The following is a 15,964-nucleotide window of genomic DNA, read 5'->3' as shown; positions in this document are numbered from 1 at the left end:
TGCTGGTAGCGGCCACCAATTGTCCCTCCCTCCCTCCCTTCCTTCCTTCCTTTCTCTTTCTTTTTTTGAGACAGAGTTTCGCTCTTGTTCCCCAGGCCGGAGGGCAATGGCGTGATCTGGGCTCAATGCAACCTCCGTCCCCCCGGTTCAAGTGGCTCTCCTGTCTCAGCCCCCGGGGTAGCTGGGACCACAGCAGTTGTCTCTTTTAGGTCTTTCATGTCATTTGTTTCCATTTTGGCCCCTACTAATTTCTTAAAAAGTGGATACATGTGAGGTAATTTTGTTCCATTTGAACAAAATTTTTCACTATTTAAAAATTAATAATCTCGAGATTACATGAACTCTCTTCTCTCTTGACACTGTGTGCATTTGGCTAAATGTTATCTTTATGTTCACTAATACCCAGATCTTGGAAGAGGGTTATGTTTCTAAATTTGGGGTACGAAATAGTCCCCCTCAGCTGGGCGTGGTGGCTCACACCTGTAATCCCAGCACTTTGGGAAGGTGAGAAAAGTGGATCACTTGAGGTCAGCAATTCAAGACAAGCCTGGCCAACATGGCAAAACCCCATCTCTACTAAAAATATAAAAGTTAGCTGGGCATGGTGGCACATGCCTGTAATCCCAGCTACTCAGGTGGCTGAGGCATGAGAATGGCTTGAACCCAGGAAGCAGAGGTTGCAGTGAGCTGAGATTATGCCACTGCACTCCAGCCTGGGCAATGAGACTCCATCTCAGAAAAAAAGAAAGAATGAAAGAAAGAAAGAAATACTCCCCCTCAGAAGCTCCTGAAGAGAATAAATCTTAGTCCCATATTCTTCCGGGCCCAAGAATCCTTGGCTGTGAGTGGAGCAAGCCTTCCAGGAAAGTCACAGATGTGGCTCTGTGATCACAGAGACCACGTGCCTTCCATAAACTCCACCCAACAGCTCTGTGCAAGGGACTGACATGAACAAAAACAAGTAGTGTTTCTCTTGGGCAGGACCAGCTTTCTTCACATGCAGGGGACCCAAGAATGACCGACAAAGAACCCCCGGAGTAGAAAGTCTAGTGCGTGCCATGAAGCCAGACGCTGAGATCACCTTGCTCGCTCACCGTCCCTGAGCAGCCCTTCTGCGCAAGGGTGCTGACGGGCGTGAGGACACAGCGGTGGGCAGAGTGAGCAGATGCCTGTCTTCCCAGCACTCGTGGTTGGGGCCTGAAATCGCTGGGCGGCAGCCTCCCTCTTGTACAGGGTCCCCGGGTACCGCCTTGTTTATGCACAGCTCGTAAGCTGAAATTGGTTTTTACATTTATAAAGGATTGAAAAAAGGCCAAAAGAAAAATATTTAATGACACATGAAAATAATATGAAATTCAAATTTCAGTGTCCATACCTAAATTTTCATGGGACACAGCCACGGCCACATTTGCATACTGTCCCCAGCTGAGCAGCGTGGTGGCAGGCACTGGGCACCTGAGCTATGGACAGTCTTTATGGAAGATGCCTGCCAGGTTCCAGTGTGCCAGCCTCGCGTCGGGGGCCTTGCACGTGCGGTTGGCAACCTGCGCCCTGCCCTGCGGCTGATGTCATCACACCTCCACAGGGGCAGGTCTCCAACTGCTCATGCCCCTGCCAAATCGGCTTCCTTTCTCTGGAGGCCAACAGCACTTTCCTCCTACTGGGCACAGCCAAGGTTCCTCTAGACGTGTTGAACACACACGTCCACACCCGTGCCCACATGCATCCACACACACAGCTGCAGCAGCATGTAGAGAGTCGGGCTGCGCTCACCCAGGCGCTGCACCTTCTACCTGCTGGCGTTGACTGAGGACGCCTTCTGGGCCAGGAGCCACGGATGGGGCTTTGCACATAGAGAGGTGCAGTCCTCTGTGACAGCCTGGCAAGGTGGGTATCGCCACTGCATGTTGTAGGCCAGGAAACCGAGGCCCCGAGACACACCTCAAAGCGGGAGAGAGGGGCCCAGGGTGTGAGTGATGATATGCCAGGCCATGCCTCTGCCCACACCACCACGTGGTGCACACACTGTACACGACTGTTGACCTGGTTTCCTCTTGGCCTAAGGTGGGGGGGTGGTAGCAATGTCAGGTGTCCCTGCTGGGGCCTTCCATCCCTGCTCCAGTTCCTGCCCAGAGGTTGGAGGCCCACCCCACTTCACAGAGGAGGAGACACCGTCTTCGAGGCGGCGCTTGCTCAAGCTCACAAAACCAGTGTAGACACTGAAGCCAGAAGATAAACCCGATCTATCCGAAGCCAAAGCCTTTCTCTGAGTGTTAGGGCCAGAGCGGGTGAGCACCTCATCTTCATGGAGGTGCCGGGACACCTCCGCAGTCCTCACAAGAGCCAGTGTGCCCGTCTACACCACCACACACACTCCCTGGGTTGCCCCTTACAGCACACTGGTCACGTACAGCACCAGGCAGGTGCCCCCACATGGGTTCTAGAACAATCAGTGTCACGGAACTCAGCCTCCCCTCTGTTTTTCCAAGGCAAGCAGCGCATCCCTTTCCTGCCGACCCAAAGCTGAAGCGCGATAAATCCAGCCTCCTTCTATGGGAGCTGCACGGTGCCCACCGTGTCTTCTGGCTCCTTTTGTCCTGGGGGAAAACACTGCAATCCTCTAAACACATCCCATTATCCTCCATTCTTTACCCGATTTGTGGATTCAAACAATTCTTATTCAGTGGAATAAGGAGCAATTAACAGGACTAGGGATTTATTAAGGATAAGTCATGCCAGACAGTTTTGACAGCTTGTTTTGAGTGTGACAGAATTACAAAATCCGAGGCTAGATGCATTATGTATTTAGACTTTTGTGCAGCATCTAATACCAGGCTTGTGAAATTATTCTTGCCAAATGGTCTGAACCCGCCTGGATGAGAACAGTCTCATGTACCGGAAACCGACTCAAAGATCAGAGACAAAGGGTAAATGACAGCCACGCACCCAGATGGGGGTCGGCGTGGCAGGGGCAGGGAGTGCTGGTGCTTCACGAGGGGCTGCAAAGGTCGATGTAACATCTTCATTATCATCTGGAGGGAAGGGCGCACTGCCGGCCACCAGAGCTGTGCGGGAGGGTGGGAAGCTCCAGCCCCCGAGAGCGGACGCTCCCTCTGTAGCTGCTCAGCAGTGACCGAAAACGAAGAGGCCACAGAAGGACCGGAGTAACAGGGGGGCAGGGTCAGTGCCCCCAACACCCCCGCCACCCAAGAACACCCCACGAAGGCAGGCGGGGAAAAAGCCCACTCAGCCTCATGGACTTGAAGAGTGGGGAGGTCCGCGGGGTCCCCCGGCCATAAAGCCTCAGTGGGTTGGGCTCTGTCCACCAAGGAGATGCTCAAGTCCTAACCCCAGCACCTGTGAATGTGACCTTCAGAAACAGGGTCTTTGCAGATACACTCAGTTAGGTGAGGTCATATTAGGATAGGATGGGTTCTAATACCACATGACTGGTTCCTTACAAGAAGAGCTCCAGAGCACATAGGGGAGGAAGGCTGTGGGACTACAGAGGCAGAGGCGGGGGTGACACGTCTCCAGTCCCAGGAACACCAAGGGCTGCTGCCACCACCAGATGCTAGAAAGAGTTATGGATTAGATTTTCCCTCTGAGCCCCCAAGAAACAAATGGGCCTGCCAACACCATGGCCTTGGGCTGCTGGCCTTTGACCTGTGAGGGAATCGTTTCTGCTTAAGCCACCTGGTTTATAGTGCTTAGTTACGGAAGCCTGAGGCGCTGATAGAAGTCTGGTTTCAGAAGTGAAGAATGAATAATGGAGTCCAAAGGCCCTCGCTTCCACTTCAAGGCTAGAGGTGGGGGGGTAAACTGAGGCACTGCAAAAGTCACACCTGCAAGAGGGTAGATTCATTTTCCCTCCAAAATACAAATAACAAAGGGAGAACTTTCCTCTAAGGTAGGGGTCCTCAACCTCTGGGCCTTGGACCAGTATCAGTCCATGGCCTGTTAGGAGCCAGGCCGCACAGCGGGAGGTGAACCCCACGCCAGCGAGCGAAGCTTCACCTGTATTCCCAGCTCTCCCCACTGCTCAGGTCACCGCCTGAGCTCCACCTCCTGCCAGCTGAGCAGCGGCAATTCTCACAGGAGCGCGAACACTATTGTGAATGGCGCGTGGCGTGCGAGGGATCTGGGTCGTGCGCTCCTTATGAGAATCTAACACCTGATGATCTGTCACTGTCTCCCATCATCCCCAGACGGGACCATCTAGTTGCAGAAAAACAAGCTCAGGGCTCCCACTGATTCTTCATGATGGTGAGTTGTAGAATTATTTCTTTATATGTTACAACTTAGTAAGAGAAATAAAATGCACAGTAACTATCATCCCCAAAGCATCCCCCTACCCCCGCCAGTCACTGGAAAAATTGTCATCCACGAAACCAATCCCTGGTGCCAAAAAGGCTGGGGACTGCTGCTGTAAGGGGCCTGAGGGAAGACTGAGGTCTGTCAGGTGGTGGCTGGCACAGCCCTCAGCACCTGCAGCAAAGCGGCACCATGTTTGTATTTATGAAATGGAACACACGTGCCATCAGCACCTGGTGAACTACCCCTAACACTGCGCTATGCTTCTGTATTCTCTCTCTCCTAGCAATCTCGGATGATGATGATTTTTGTCTGTTCGGGCATATTGAATCACCTGTTTATTTCTCCTCCCTGAGGATACTATAGCATTTCATCTTCTTTATTCCCAAATTCTAAATGCAGTGTTTCCCCCTCTTAAACAGAATATTTGCTTAATGAGAACATGAGCTTCTGCTCAGGTCATATATTGTCCTGCAGATTTTGTCCCAGCCAGTACCAGTGAGACCACAGCTCCACCTCAGTCCCACACCAACAGGGCTTATTGTACTGTAAAGCTACTCTCTGGAGAAACAGGGCTTCCTAGACCCCAAAGCCACACTACTGTGTCTTATCTGTGAAACACCAATTCTGATCTCGTGGACTCTTTTTATATCATGCTAGTCTTGATCAGCTGAAACCTGACATCCCAGACACAAAATCATCAAATTAAGTACCCAGCAGGTGAACAGGTGCCTAACTCCTCTTTTATTCTTGACGTTGTATCACTTTCTCAGGCTCTTCACAAAATATCAAAGATAATCCCCCAAACACCTCACAGAATTAATATGACACAGCTATAATCAACTATTTATTCTCTCATTTTCCAGACACTGAGAATATATTATGAGCAAAATATTGTGCTAGGGAGTGGGGGTTCAAGATTAAAAATTCAATTAAGGATAGAAACGTGTTACAGAATCTACATAACCAGAACAACATGCAGAATTTAACAAATGTTCTAAAAATGCTATGAGATATTTTGATGTTCAGAAGGTGTGAGGGAATATCTGATATCTTAATTTTCCACAAATTCATCTTTGTAAAAAGGTGACAAAGTGTCATTCCAAGTCAGTGTGGGGGTGGCAAGGCTTATTTGATAAACGGCTCTGGTACACGCCGTGATGTTCACCCAGAAAACACCCTCCATATTGATCCGAATGTAGATGGGAAAGAAAAGCATCCACCAATGGAAGAAAATTCAGAAAGCGATTTGTATAATAAAGAGCTGGCAGGGGACATTCTCAGACAAGACGGGTGACCAATGCCTTTGTGGACGGGGAGGCGTCTGCGGGAGAGCCAACCCAGATGGATCACAGCCAGGAGGAGGCCCGCGTCAGGCAGGCTGGGGAGAGCTACTATCCCCATGTTCACAATGGTGTTAAAGACAAACCACCCAATAGAATACTGGGCAAAGGCTACAAATATGCACCTGGAAGTAAGAAATCCAGACAGCACGCTGGTGAAAAGATGCTTAACTGCACTAGGAGTCAGTGAAAGCGGAACGTAGACAATAGTGAAATACCATCTCTCTGTTGTTAGATTACCAAAATTAAAGGAATGCTGTTATCCAGTGCTGGCAACATGGCAGCCTCTGCCACCCGCTGTGGGGGACACACGCGCTGCAGCCTTTGGAGAAGTCCAACAACTTGGATTCTGGTTAAAATGTTCATACCTTTTCACCCCGGCCTTTCAGGAATCTGTCCTGGAGAAATCGAATCATCAGTACCTAAGGACCCGTCACCATGCAGGCTTGCTGCAACGTTGCTCGTGGTGGCAAATCACCAGAAATGTGTGTGTCCATGTGCAGAATGGTCTTCTTAACCAGAGAACATCCATATCGTAGGCAGCTATGCTGTTAAAGGAATTAGATCTCCGTCTGTTGACCTGGACAGTGTGTGGGAGTCTAGGTGCCTCGGTCTGTGGGGACTGCCATCACAAAATACCATAGACTAGGTGGCTTAAACAGCAGAAACTTGGCTGGCCTTGGTGGCTCACGCCTGTAGTCCCAGTGCTTTGTGAGGCTGAGGGCGGGAGGATCACTTGAGCCCAGAAGTTCGAGGTTACAGTGAGCTATGATAGCACCACTGCCCTCCAGCCTGGGCAACAGAACCAGCCTCATCTCTAAAAAAAAAGAGTGACATGATCTCACTCTGTCACCCAGGCTGCAGTGCAATGGTGCAATCCAGCTCACTGCAACCTCCACCACTGGGGCTCATGCCATCCTACCTCAGCCTCCCGAGTGGCTGGGACTATATAGGCGGCAGCAGCCACCATGCCCGCCTCATTTTTGTACTTTATGTAGAGATGGGGTTTTGCCATGTTGCCCAGTCAGGTCTCGAACTTCTGAGCTCAAGGAATCCACCCACCTTGGCCTTCCAAAGTGCTGGGATTACAGGCATGAGCCACCATGCCTGGCCCCAACATTTTTTTTAAAGCACATATGCATTTTCTCACAGTTCTGGAGGCTGGAAGTCCAAGATCAAGGTGCTGGACGATTCTGTTGCTGGCGAGGGCTCTGTTCTCGGCTCACCGAGGCCTCCCGGGAAGCATCCTCAGAGTCAGGGTGTGCTCCGGCGTCTCCTCCTGTCCTGTAAGAACATCAGTCCCCCTGGATCCGGGCTGCAGCCTCGTGATCTCAGGGGACCTTAATCAGCTCCTTAAAGGCCCTGTCTCCAGTATAGTCACAGCGGAGGCAGGGCTTTATCATGACTTTGCGGGGCACGAGCCTGGCCATCGCATGCGGAAAACATTTAAACCTATTTAACATTTCCACATTCTTCAGTGGAATATACATAGCATGATTTCACTATTATTCTAAAACGTCGAAGCCAAAAACATGCATAGCTGCTGGCTGGTGTCTGAGCAAGCACGGTGCCGGCGAGGGAGGAGCTCTTGACCTTGGTGGGAATGGAGCGGGGAGGGGAGGTAGATACGTATCTTTTCTCTTATCTCTAGCTAAAATCATCATGTGTTACTTTGGTAATTAATTTTTTTTTTTTTTTTTTTGAGACAAGGTCTCACTCTGTCACCCAGGCTGAGGTGCAGTGGTGCAATCACTCGGTTCACTGCAGCCTCGTCCTCCCGGGCGTAGCTGATCCTCCCTCCTCAGCCTCCTGAGTAACTGAGACCACAGGTACATGCCACCACACCCTGCTTTTTTGTTTTTTTTTTTGTAGAGACAGTGTCTCCCTGTGTTACCCAGGCTGGTCTCAAAATCCTGAGTTCAAGTGATCCTCCCACCTTGGCCTCCCAAAGTGCTAGGATTACAAGGGGCAGCCATGGCAGCCGGCCTTAAAATTTTTAACAAAGAAATATTTGAAAACTCACAAATAGTTACGCAATATGTGAGGATTCTGCCTGCCTGATTTGCACAGGGCCTGGAAAGCCGTCCCAGCCATGCAGGGGTCTCGGCCACTGCGGGGCAGGGCAGGGGTCTCCAGGAGCCTCTCCCGAGGTGTGGCCCTGGCGGCCCAGGGGGCTGGTTCAGGCTCCTTCCCCACAGCTTCAGGCAGCTTGAGAGCTCCCTTGCTAAATAGATGAGCTTATTAGTGGGCCCCAGGAACCCCCTAAAATATTAGAAGAAGTGGCCATTAATCCTGCATTTTCTTAGAGAAGGGACAGCAGAGCTCTCCAGAACACCCTTTCTCTCAGTTTCCATGTGGTGGGAGAGGGCTCCTTTCCTCTGATGTTTTCAGAAAGTTCAGGAAAAAGGACATGAGAAGGGCCCAAAGAGCCTAATTAACTTTGCCTTGACTTCAACAATGGGCAGGAGAATAAGGCCGCTTTTAATATAAAATTAAAATCTCTCCACTGGAGCCTTATCCTCGCCAGCGCTTTCTTTCATTGCTTTAAATTGGTCTTGTTGGCCATGTAGGACTGTGGCGGGCGGGCCCAGCAGCCCACACTTGTCCATTTTGGGCGGTTGGGGCCACATAGCTCTTGGTCATCGTCACTCTTCCTTCTCTGCCCCAGGTTAAACCATGCGGTGGGGGGATCAGCTGCTGCCGACGTGGAAGCCAAGCTGGGGTCACTTCATTCCAACTAGAGAGAAGGAAGTTCAAGTCCAGCAGACGGTGGGTGGGGAGAGGGTGGCACTCGGAAACGTCAGCCTGACCCCGGCCCCGCACAGGCAGGACAGCAAGGCTTTGGCTCTCCAGCGCCAGCTGAGGAACAGGACATTGTCTCTGCTGCCACAAAGCGTCAGAGACTCCCATCTTCTCTGAAGCACGGGCCATCTTGGCCTTCCTGCACTTCCCTGTTCGTTCGAGAACTAGTTATAGACGAGGCTTCTCCACCTAAGGGAAAACAACTTTGTGCCAGCACGAGTATTTCGGGCTTCAGAACCTGGAGCTTCCAAAGACCCCAGGACCAGGAACTGGACAGTCAGCTCCCGGCGAGTGTAGCCAGAGGCTGAGAGTGCTGTTTCCCAGCCTTCCATGAGAAAGCAGAAAGAAGTACAGCGTTCTACGTGAAATCTTGATCCACATTACACGGGCTGGGGTTGGCCCTGAGCCTGCAACCTTGCACGTGGCTGGGTCCTTCAGCCATCGCCGTCTTCGGAGCCTCACAGCTTCAGACGCCTCTGGCCTCTGTTCCCTAACCTGCGGTAGCAAAGTGTCCCAAGCTGGAGCCTTAAAACAACAAAAAATTCACCCTCTCACAGCTCTGCAGGCCCGGTGGCCAAAACCAAGGCACCAGCAGAGCCGTGCTGTCTCTGCAGGCTCCAGGGACGGTCCTTCTTTCCCTCTTTGTGGTTCTGGTGGCTGCTGGCAACGCTTGGCCTTCCTTGGCTTGTGGGTGCGTCGCTGCACCTCTGCCTCCCAGGGCCCTTGCCTTCTCCCCCAGGTGCGTCTTTATGCCTCCCTCTCACCTTCTTAGGCCCTGCTCCCGCAACCCTGCTCCAGTATGACCGTTTCTTAACTGATAATATCTGCAAAGCTTCTATTTCCAAATAAGGTCACCCTTCAAGTTTCTTTTTCTTTTTTCTTTTCTTTTCTTTTTTTTTTTGTTTGAGATGAAGTCTCACTCTGTCGCTCAGACTGGAGTGCGGCAGTGAAATCTCAGCTCACTGCAACCTCTGCCTCCCTGGTTCAAGCGATTCTCCTGACTCAGCCTCCTGAGTAGTTGGGATTACAGGCACCTGCCACTACGTCCAACTACTTAATTATATTTTTAGTAGAGATGGGTTTTACCATGTTGGCCAGGCTGGTCTCAAACCCGTAACTTCAAGTGATCCGCCCACCTCGGACTCCTACAGTGCTGGGATTACAGGCGTGAGCCACCTTGCCTGACCCACACTTCAAGTTTCTGAGTGGATGCAAATTTGAGGGCCCCTGTTCAATCCCGTGCACGGCTGCACCGGATTCGGGGCATGATCCCACAAGCACCTTAACCTCTTCCGGTCCTGCTCATGTGTCTCTCTCCGCATTGGCTCTAACTATAGTCAGGTCCACAACTGGCAGCAAAGGTTTCTAAATGGAAATAAAAACACAACACCAGCAGGGTCTTTTTATTTTTTTTTGAGACAGAGTCTGTTACCCAGGCTGGAGTACAGTGGTACAATTATAGCTCACTATAGCCTTAAACTCCTGGCCCAGGCAGTCTTCCTGCCTCAGCCCCTCTCCCCTCCACTACCCCTGCAGCTGCCCAAGTAGCTAGGACTGCAGATGTGTACCATCATGCCCAGCTGTATTTTTAAGGACATTTTTTTACAAATGGGGTCTTGCTATGTTGCCCAGGGGTCTTGAGCTCTTGGCCTCAGGTGATCCTCCCACCTCAGCCTCCCAAAGTGCTGGCATTATAGGTATGAACCACGGCCTAAGGCCAGGCAGCCTCAGGTCTTTATCTGGACAGCCACAACTTTCTCTAAACACCAACCTGCTGGATTTGGGTGAAGAAAATCCCCGACTTTCATAGAACAGGGTTTTTCCACCCTCAGCACTACTGTGGGGGCCCCAGTGATCCTGTGCTGTGGGGCCGCCCTGTGCACTGTGGTGCCAAGCGGCATCCCTGGCCTCCACCCGCTGCATGCCAGGAGCCTCTCCTCCCTTCCAGTTGTGAGAACCAGGGAGGTCTCCAGCCACTGCCAACTGTCCCTTGGGGACAAAACTGCCCCCAGTTGAGAACCATTGGCTTAGAACCTAGTTCCAATTTTTAGTTCCAAAGGTAGAAACTTGGGCTCAGTGATTCTGTTGGGATGAAGGCTCTCCGCTCTCCAGTCTGACGGTCTCCCTGCCTTGGCCTTCCGTAGTGTTGTTCAGGTTGAACCCTTCGTGCCATTTGTCTTGACATCCTTGGCCATCAGTGGAGCCCAGAACCAATGTGACTGTCCTCAGACACAACCACCTAGTTCCCACAGGCGCCCGTGCCCTGCGTCCTCAGTCCCCCCAAAACCTGACGCTGCAAACTGCGTGGCCGCTCACTCCCTCCTCGAGGTGTTCACAGGCTCCTCGGTCCACATGGGCTTTTCTCAAAGGAAAATTGGGGCTCATACTTTGCCAACATTCTTGACAAGTAATTGCCTTCTGTGCTAAATATTGATGTTTTTAAAAACAGGAATTCAAGAAATAGAATCTAAATAACATGTGGGTAATGGGACTAGCCATGAGATTTAAGTTCGAGAGCCTTCGATGACCAATTTAGAAGTTTTAAAACGGTGCCTGGACAGCAGTCTGGTGCTGGACACTGCCAGCCTTCCACCGGCCGGCCCTGACTTACAGGCTGCTCCAAGCATGTCCTTCTCTTCCTCTCTCCACGGCTTGGGATATCGGCACTTCCCTGTCAGACGGGGTTGTACCCACGGAGACCCGGCCGGCATTCAGCGAGGGGAGAATTCCTTATCTGTATTTCTGTTTCCTCACAGCCGCCCTATTGACCCTCTGGGAGCCTCCTCTGCATCCAGCTTCACACAGTCACACCAGGCAGACAGCACACAGGGAATCCCAGCAAGAATGTCAGGCTCAGTGGGTGCCAGCCTGAGAGAGAGGCTGGGCAGAGGTCCAGGGCGGTGCCTCAGAAGTGGGGAAGAGGCTTGCTTTGCTTCACCAGTTCCCGAGAGGCACCTAAACCCTGGGTCAGCTCTGGCCACTGTCAGCCTGGAAGCAACAGCAGGAAGCCCGGAGAGAGAGGAGCTGGCCCTTGCTGTGCACACCGTCACTCCCTGCGCGGATCGGATCGGATCGGGTTAAAGTGTGAGAACCAGCCCAACCTAGGTTCCAGACTGACAGCAAACAAAGCAAGATATGCATCAATGTCTGCTCATACTAAGACATAAGATATTGTGGATATCAATGTCTACACAAGTTAAAATGATAATAAAATTTAGAGTGGAAAAAACTGGTTCCGAAAATTCAGCTTGATTGGATTTCTAGCAGACTGATGACAGGAGCTAGCGTGGGTTCTGCTCACAGCAGGGAGCTGGGTCTGCGTGCTCCTGCAGGCTCTCTATCTTCCTGTAGGCCCCTGTCTTTCTCAACTCTTTTTGGACAGCGTTCTCCAGCTCTTCAGATCGAGGACCCCGGATGACCCACTGCTTTATTTTATGGTTCCTACCACCTCCTCTGAAAATACGTTGCTGAGAATTATTTTTTCAATCAAATGCAACTAAAAAGAATTTGAATTTTAAATCCCATAAAACCTCTACAACATCATCCCATATGATTAAAATGCAAAACGTGCCTCGCTCACGGAGTTCACTCTGGCAACACACATGCCTGTGTGCCACCTTCTCCTGGCTACGCTTGTTGGGAGTTGCTGGGAAGCATCACAGGTGAAGTTCATCTCATCAATCAGGAAAATCACGCCCTCAAATACCACCTGTCTGAGTCTACGGTCAGGAAACAAAATGTGCCTATTTCTCCTTTACCGCTATTAACCCAAAGAATCCCAAACTGATATCCACTAATGTTCTTCCAACAGATACAAGCTCTGCAGATCACTAGAGAATCCCCTATTGCAGTTAAGTAACTAAGCATAAGCCGTAGACTGACAGACAACCTCTGTGTGGCTCACACCACCCAGGCAGTCGCAGAAACAGCGTCTCCCAAACGGCGCGGCCTCGCTGCGTCACCCTCAAAACCGGGCAGGGGCGGCTGGAGGGAGGAAAGAGCCAGGCACCCCTCATTCAGAGTCTGGCATTTTCACTTAGCAAATAAGTGAGATGGCTCGGATATTCTGGCTCGGAACATGCCCATTTGTGAAAGAGAAGGGGCAACAGAAAAAGCTTGTGCCTCATTGACGAAGGCCCTCCGAGCAAAGGTAACGTTTGTTTGCTCTGAGTATACTCCCAAGCCACGTGTGCTGCGACGTGGACGCTCCGGCCAGCGCAGAGTGGGGCCAGTGCGTGGGAAGTCCCGCAGTCCCCGAGGGGTCAACCGCTTTGCTCTCTCCTGGTGGGGCGTGAAACCCCCGAGGGGAAAAGTGGGTATCAAATGTGAATTCCACTCGTCCACAGCTCCGGGCATGATGAAAATCTCAGCACCTTTGACCGAAGAAGCAATATCTATGGGATTAAGGCGAATTTCTTGTTGAGAGGAGAAAAATGTGCAGTTTGTAATTACCTGCTCCTGGTGGCAAAGTCGTCCTTCGTGCCCGGATCTAATGGGACAAACTTTCAGCGGCTTTGCTCTCTCGGCATTGTTTCAGCACTCACCAAGAGGATTAAAAGTAATCTCTTTCCCTTTTAATTTCGTGTCCCCCACATCCCCGCCTCCTCCTCACATCCCCTGGGGACCGCATGAATTTTTAATCCCTGAGGTTTGGGAGGGGGAGGGGGTGTTAACCCCTTGTTGAGGTGGCCGCAGAGGACTGGAAGCCCAGGGGGAAAGGTCCCCCTGCTGGCCCCACTGGGAAGAGCACTGCGTCCCCCAGGACACTGAAGATGCCCACCCTGTATGTGCACTGCCCAGGCCAGCGGGTTAAGGGCTCCAAAACAGGTAAGCAGGAGAAACGCGCCTTCCTTTTCCCCAGACCCAGGCACAGTCTCGGGATGGCCTCAGGCGCCTCCTCTGGTGCCCAGATAGGCTCCCAACCCACACAGCTGCTCTGCGCCTTCCCTGTCTCCTCTCTGAGATAGGTGGCGTTGAGCGCAAAGACACACACACATGCACACAGACCTCCATGCACACATACATGCACACATACACACATGCACAGACACATGCACAGACACAAACACAAGTGCACTTGCATGTGTGCACACAGACATACACACACATGCACAGACACAAGCACACACCCATGCACACAGACACACAAGCACAGACACAGACACACATGTGCACTTGAATGTGTGCACACAGACACACACATGCACAGACACATGCACACACCCATGCACACAGACACACAAGCACAGACACAGACACACATGTGCACTTGCACAGACACAGACACACTCGATGTAAACACTTGCTCCTGTTCCCCCAGGGTTGAGTTTCCACCCTGGCCTTTCTGATGATGTCAGGCCTTAGCATGTGGGACTGATCAGGAAGGTGGATGGGCTGCAGGGGCCACTGCCTCAGCCTGCTCCACTCACAACATGGGAGGGGTGGCCAAATGCACTGAGCGAGGCAGCCCTGGTGGCAGGTCCGGGCAATTCATAGAGTTGGGTCCTGCACCACACCCCTGCCCCCATAGCAGCAAGAGGCTGGTGTGGAGTGGAGACTGGAACATGACAGGACTCCAGCCTCTGGTGAAGGCCACAGTCAGGCCACAACCAACAGGTCTTTCTGGGCACTGAGGGAGTGGGCGCTGGGCGGCTCCCAGGCAGGAAAGACCCAGCTGGGGATTCAGAGCTCGGCCTCAGCCCAGTGTCTGCAGGCCAGGGACGCTGAAAGCCATCACCTATCTTCCTGGGAGGATGTGCCTGAGGAGGTCGGCGGTCGTCTGGCTCTGTGGGCACAGGACCTCAGCCCGGGAAAGGGAGGTTGAGAGAGCCCAGCAGTGGGTGACTGGCTGATGTGAGAGTGGGGCTGTCTGCAGCAGAAAAGGTGGCTGGATGTGCAGCACCTTGCAAAGGGCATGTCCAGCCGCCTTTTTTGAGCCTTTTTTGAGAATGCTGCTCTCAAAATGCCCCCGCACCCCCAATCCCCTAATGCCAAACCCAGCATTTGTGGGTCTCCTGCCTCGTGCCCGGCCAGCATGCAAGCACATGTGGGATGGACCCAGCGTTAGTGCCAGACTCCCATTCTCATGGACTATTAATGCCAGCTGTTCCCGTGTGCCCTGCTCCAGGAAGCTGAGCTGCTGGACCAACAGCAGAAGCTTCAGGGGAGAACCTTCTCTCTGCTAAGGTCTGAACACCTGGGAGAGGAGGAAGGAAGCATTTCAACTGCAGATGAATCATGATCCAGAGATGGGAGAAGCCAAGAGCTTACAGGTCCACACACTCAGGCACATGGCAATCAAACAGACACAAGGCATAAAAATAAACTCAAGAAATGTACAGAATCCGCAGGAGCAAGACAAAAAAGCTTTACGGAAGGGCATGAAGGAAGCCGGGACTGAGCAGAGGACACACCATGAGGCAGGTCCAACCAGCTGCCTCCCCGCATCCCTCCTCCCTTCCCTGCCTAGAGATGGAGACTGATTTCATCCTAGGAGCCTTCAAATAGGGAGGCGACACTCAGTGCCCATCCTGCCTTCCACCAGCTGCAGAGGCTGGAAAGCAAAGCCCGACACTCCCAAGACTCAGTTGCCACTGGAGGGCTCTATGGGACTGGGGTCATGTCAGATGCATTCATCTGTGACTTGGAAGGCAGCAGGAAGAAGAGCCTGACTTCTCTCTGATGCTGCTGTTCCCTGGTAAGCACGGTCTGCAGTCGTCGGGGTTTTCTGGAGCAGTCTACAACACCTTCTTGTAGGAATCAGGTATGGGGAGGGCAATCGTCGTGTGAAGAGGCAGGTAAATTCCTTTCTATTTAAAAGAGCTCAGGTGTTTCTGAGATTTGCAGGTGGAGGCTGGCAGGTGCAAGGTTTGGCTGTAGGCAGTAAACCCTCCCGGATGAGGATCTGGGCTGGGCTGTCCTCACCCCGCAGGGTCAGAGGCAGTGGGGATCCACCTGCCATTTGAATTGGGATGCTGTAAATCTGTGGTGTGCAACGGCAAAATAGGTATCTGCAGCATTGCCTGTGGTTACCTGGAGTGACGTCCCCATGGAAGGGGAGGCTGTGGATGACTGATCACCCACTGCAGCAGATAGGTCCTGGGTGGGGCTGGGTACTTCTGCAGTGCTGGGAGGTTAGCAAGCCTGTGGGCTGCTCTGTGCTTGAGACTTAATAGTCACAGGTTAGACAAAACTTCTCAGGTCACCAAATGCATCCAGAGCCATAATGAGGTGCCTTTCTTCGTCCCATGCTACCAGGCTTCTCTCCAGTGACCAGTGACCTGCTATATGGTCACCACGCTCCACTTCATCCTCCTCCTGGACACACAGCTCGACTGTTTCCAGCCCCTCTTCCAACTAAGTGAGGGCATGTGAGGGAGTCCCAGCCATGGAACGCATGCAGAAGCAAGGCCCCTCACTGTCAGGTCTGCCTGTAAACATTTCCCACAGAATCCTTCGTGCTCTCTCCCCATCCACCTGCAGGATGAAGGGGACTCTGGGGCTTG

General features: G+C 52.1%; 1 protein-coding gene across 1 annotated transcript in view; it reads right to left on the bottom strand.

Moving 5' to 3' along the window:
• CNPY1 (canopy FGF signaling regulator 1) overlaps positions 1 to 13,013 on the bottom strand; it is a 33,085-nt gene extending 20,072 nt beyond the window's left edge. Inside the window, exon 1 of the mRNA XM_064368243.1 lies at positions 12,912 to 13,013. The gene's annotated coding sequence lies outside the window, so the exon portion shown is untranslated. The remainder of the gene's footprint in view (positions 1 to 12,911) is intronic.
• Positions 13,014 to 15,964: the final 2,951 nt, after the last annotated feature.

The sequence above is a fragment of the Aotus nancymaae genome, unplaced genomic scaffold (assembly GCF_030222135.1).
Source record: "Aotus nancymaae isolate 86718 unplaced genomic scaffold, 86718_ANA_hifiasm-v0.15.2.pri h1tg000002l, whole genome shotgun sequence".
NCBI classification, from domain to species: Eukaryota; Metazoa; Chordata; class Mammalia; order Primates; family Aotidae; genus Aotus; species Aotus nancymaae.
This window is presented reverse-complemented; position numbering and strand designations above follow the sequence as displayed.